General features: G+C 36.5%; 1 non-coding gene across 1 annotated transcript; it reads left to right on the forward strand.

Annotated features, from left to right (window-relative positions):
* The first annotated feature begins 3,777 nt into the window (after positions 1-3,777).
* Positions 3,778-3,883, forward strand: LOC112836149 (U6 spliceosomal RNA). Its single transcript, XR_003211402.1, has one exon. It is a non-coding gene; the product is annotated as a U6 spliceosomal RNA (small nuclear RNA).
* The last annotated feature ends 1,045 nt before the right edge of the window (positions 3,884-4,928 follow it).

Consider the following 4,928-nt stretch of genomic DNA (forward strand, 5'->3'; position numbering starts at 1 on the left):
AATTTATAGCAATTTATTTCAAGATGGACCTGGGTCTTCCAGAATAATACTACCTATAAAAGACCATTAAAAGTCTCAGGTTAAGTGACTGGTAATTTTAGGCTTTAATATATTAATATATATGTACATATTATGTAACCCAATGAATATTAAAAAGAATTTACTGAGGATAGTCAATAGCTGCCATGCAATTAAAGGTACATGTTGAAAATCTACATAGGAGGGAGGATTCTGGGAAGATGGTAGAGATGGCTATGCAGTCTTTTAATCCCACCCAATCCCCACAGAAAAAAACAGAGCACTTAGTTTGCAAAACCAGTAAGCCAGGACAGCATTTAAAATAAAATTCAAGGGATGCCTGGGTGGCTCAGTCAGTTAAGCTTCTGCCTTCAGCTCAGGTCATGATCTCAGGGTCCTGGGATTGAGTCCCGCATAGGGCTCCCTGCTTATCAGGGAGTCTGCTTCTCCCTCTCCCTCTGCCCCTCCCCCCGCTCTCTCTCTCTCGCTCTCGCTCTCTCTCAAATAAATATTATTTTTTTTAATTTTAAAAAATAAAATAAAATTAGATGAGGGGCGTCTGGGCAGCTCAGTCAGTTAAGCATTGATCTTCAGCTCAGGGCATCATCCCAGAGTCCCAGGATCAGCCCCAGGTGGTCTGGTCGGGCTCCCTGCTCAGCAGGGAGTCTACTTCTCCCTCTCCCTCTGTTCCCGCTTGTGCTCCCTCTCTCTTTCTCTCTCTCTCTCTCGATTGCTCACTCTCTCTCTAATGAATAAATAAAATCTTTAAAAAATAAAATAAAATAAAACTTGATGAATAATTATCCCCATAAACTCCAAAATACATGGGGCAGAGGCAAACCAGCTACAACTTTAAAAACTTCATGATATCTGCATCTCTACAGGAGGAAGAGGAAGAAAGCAACAGAGCAGTATCTTTGGAGTCTGAGAATAGGACACTAAAACTGCCAACAGATATTCACTGGAAAGCAGAGAGCAATGTGGGAACAGCAGCTGAAAGTATAAGGAGTTTGTGAATACAATCTCTCCCCTTCCAAGAAGTACTGAACAACCAGGAAGAGAGAACACCTGTTAACTCTCAGAACTGGCCCATCAGAACTGTCCCTTCCAGGACAAGAACCCACACTGAAAAGAAATTGCTAGAAGGGGAACCAAAACTGAACAGTATAGAAACAACAAAGAAAAAGAGGGGAAAAGTCCAGATGAAATCACAGAAAGCACATTACCACATTTTTAAACAACATGAAAACAACAGAAGAGGGAGTTCTGTAAAGTTATATAAACTTTCCCAAGCCCTGCCTTAGAAAAATTCATTTCATACAAACATGAACAACATAAGTATCAAGGTCATATCCCATAGAAAGTTATCATAAGAAAAAGAGTGAAAAAAAGCAGAATAATGTACTGCAGACAATAAAAGCCTGCCAAAAAATACGTCCACAAAACAGAACAAAACTGTAACCTACTATTTCAAAACTAGCTAAGAAACATTAGGAAAATGCTATAAAACATGAAAGAAAACAACATAAATCAGAACTAGAAAAGCTCAGAAACAATGTTCTATAAGTCTGGATATAATTAGAAATAAGAAAAGAAAGAATTCCAAAAATGAGAAATAACATAAATAGGGAATAAACGCAGCAAATGATAGCTTCAGCAAAATAAAAAGTGAGAGAAAAACTTTAGAACAAGTAATGAAAGAAAAGAAGAAATCAAGAGAAAGTTAAAAATATTGAAGACAGGCAGAAAAAAGTTGAGCATATGGATAGTAGGAGAAGAAAGGAGATGAAACCAAAAGTAAGGAAACAGAACAAATACCAAATCCAGTAATTGCAGAAAGGTTTCCTAAAATAAAAGATATAAAACTGCATATTGAAACTGCACATAGTATTGCTGAGAAAATGAACCATAACAACAAAGACACATTGCAGTAAAATTAAGTGACTTTAAAAAGAAAGGAAAGAAGGGAGGGAGGGAAGAAACAAACCTTTAGGTACCTAGAATATAAAGGTAAAAGAGTACATGACTTTCAAAGGAAAGAAAATGTGGTTAACATATTTAAAATATTTGAGAATAAGAAAGGTGTGAGCCAAGATTGTTTTTATCCAACAAAACAGATTTTCAAGTTCAAAGGGCTTAGGTAAATTCTTACCAGTGTGCAATAATTCTAGGAATATTGTTCCCTTGAGCCCTTACTAAGGAATCTACTGGAGAACAACCTTCAGACAAGCAAAATGACTAGAGAGACACTCATGTAACCGCTGGTGGTGCATAAATACAAAATTACCTGTGGCACTAAGACTAAATGAGGGACAGGGACAGAGAATATGGTATGAAATGGCTATATTCTCAGGCAATAGGTATAGAGGAGCTATAACAAATGGAAAATAACACAGAAAGCAAAAGCAAAACAATGCTGATAATTCAGTAATCATTGATGGTATATTAGCATTGTTACTCTAAGACTATTTCATGTGCAGCAGTAGATAGAAAAAAATGAGCAATGATGAGACTTTCTATTATTTTCCATGCCCTTAAAAACCACTGTTCTCAGTGATAAAGATGCCGACACAATTTTAAAGAGAGGTTAAGGAAGAGCCCTGAAATCTGGAATTTGAGTTGGAAGTATTGGTCTGAACTTAGGCTAGGTAGTAGAAGAGAGAAAATAAAACAGAATTAAAGCAGAATATGGAGGATTAGTACTGTAAATAGGAAGGTATAAGAAGATGACTCTTGAAAAGATATGGAATGATATAAGGGGATCAGCCATGTCATATCTGGGGACAGAGCAATCTCAGGCAGAAAGAGCGACACGTAAAACCATCCTGAAGCTCAATGTTAGGCACGTTTGTTTCTGTCTGTAATTCCCATTCTCCTTTAGCATACTAGAAAATTAGTTCAATTTTTTTTTAATTCATAAATCAAGACCTCAAATCCAAAAATATAAAAGTTTAGAAATAGATATCTTTACATGGAAAAGATTCACTATTTGAATATAGTTTGTGAGATACTTGGAAAATCCTGTCCAGAGAGTAATGGAAATTTTCCCTTCCCATTCTGTCTTTTGCCCTTCTACTCCAGAAGGAAAATTCTAACAAGAGACCCGTCTTTGTCTTTTCCCTCGGTGCTCGGTGGATATTAGGGGAGAGAATATGAAGTGAGTATAATGGACTCTGGAACTAGGGCCCCAACTGTGTCCCTATTATTTTTATGACTTTGGACAGTGTGCCTAAAGTCACTGTACCTCAATTTCTTCATCTATGCACTACTGAAAATAATAGCATTTACCTTAGAGAGCTTTCATAAGGACAACATGAAATGCCACATGCAGAGAACTTAGAATGGCTTATGTGAGGCCTCAGTAAATAATACCTATTATTTACCACAGTTGATGGATCATCACCAGATAGAGAAACTTCTATCCCAATGCGATGTGAGTCAGAAGATATGAGATCACATCCCAGGTCCAAAATGTACCAGTCTTTCCCCTCAGTCGAGTTTCTTAACCTTCAGGAAATGTCTTCTTTTACTAATAAAATATGGATTACAACTACATACTAAAACTAACATGAAGATTCAGTACATTTTGGTTGAATCTGGTTATTTATCTGTCTATATATTATCTTAAATGCTTCTAAAATAAATATTAAATATACATACAATGTCCATCATAAAAATAAATCCTAACATTTCCTTCCCCTATGTTCTGGAAAATATTAGATGGCAAATTTCTGCCAAAAATTAAAATTCTGAGAGTGCTTGACTTGGCAGTAAAAATTGGAATGAAAATTGGAACAACTCAGTGAAGATTAGCATGGCTTTGCTCAAGAATGACATGCAAATTTATCAAGTGTTCCTTGTTTTTAAAACTCATTGAACTATACACTTACAAGGGGGAAGTTTTATGTTGTGCAAATTATGTCTCAGTAAACCTGTCTTAAAAAAATGTTCTAACTTACTAGAACCTGAGGAAAACTTTCCTTTTTGTTGATTTGTCAGAAGAAGGATTTTTCCCTGGGCCTATTACCTACTCCCCCAGATTTCCGCAATTTCTCAAGGATGCTATGCATGTAATTATGGGCATATTTTCTTCTTCAAGACTCCACTCCAAGCTGGCTAACATAGTGAAGGTCCGTGTTTAGTCCAAAGTGCAGTTGTCTGCTATACATGCAAGAGCACTAGAGATGCGATCTTTAGTGGCTGCTTGGCCGACCATATGCAGGCGGAGATGGAAATAAATCTTCCTTTCCTGTTGCCTTCCTGAGCTGCACATAAGGATGGAAGGCAGATTCCACCTACTATCCTCCTTATTAGTGTAAGGAAGTTAAAATAATTTATAAAGTTTACCAAGTTAAAATTATTTCTTACATTTTAAAGCTCCATGCCATCATTTGGGAAAAAAAAATGAGCAGCTGAACACATTTTTATGAAGAGAAAAATTAAGTACAGAATCCTCAGATAAATTTGTTAAGCTTAGTAAAAGTATTTCTCATTTTGAACCTTATTTCAGTTATTCTGGTTTAATTAAATAACACCAGTCCCCTGAAAACACTGTTCAAATTTCAGCTACCGGCATATATTAACTGTGAGTGACTGCATAAAGAACAGTCGGCTGCTATCTCTTCACTCCACAAATCACTACATAAATAACAGATGCAAATCACGACCAGTGACAAATCATGTCATTTCTTTCTTTCAAAGTCTGTTAGTGATTGGTCACTGTATATCTGCTACTCATGCATAGACAACAAAAATGTAGTCGTGCTGCCTCCTTATCTCCCAGTGGTAGAGATACAAAAGGCAAAATAATCTAGAACACTTAAAGCACTAATACTGGTGGACATTACTCTAGATCACTCTAATTTTCTAGGGTACTTGCATGAAAATGTGAAGACTGCCTTTCTACCACC

Source organism: Callorhinus ursinus, unplaced genomic scaffold (assembly GCF_003265705.2).
Source record: "Callorhinus ursinus isolate GAN/ISIS: 27379988/994484 unplaced genomic scaffold, GSC_fseal_2.0 scaffold4, whole genome shotgun sequence".
Lineage (NCBI taxonomy): Eukaryota > Metazoa > Chordata > Mammalia > Carnivora > Otariidae > Callorhinus > Callorhinus ursinus.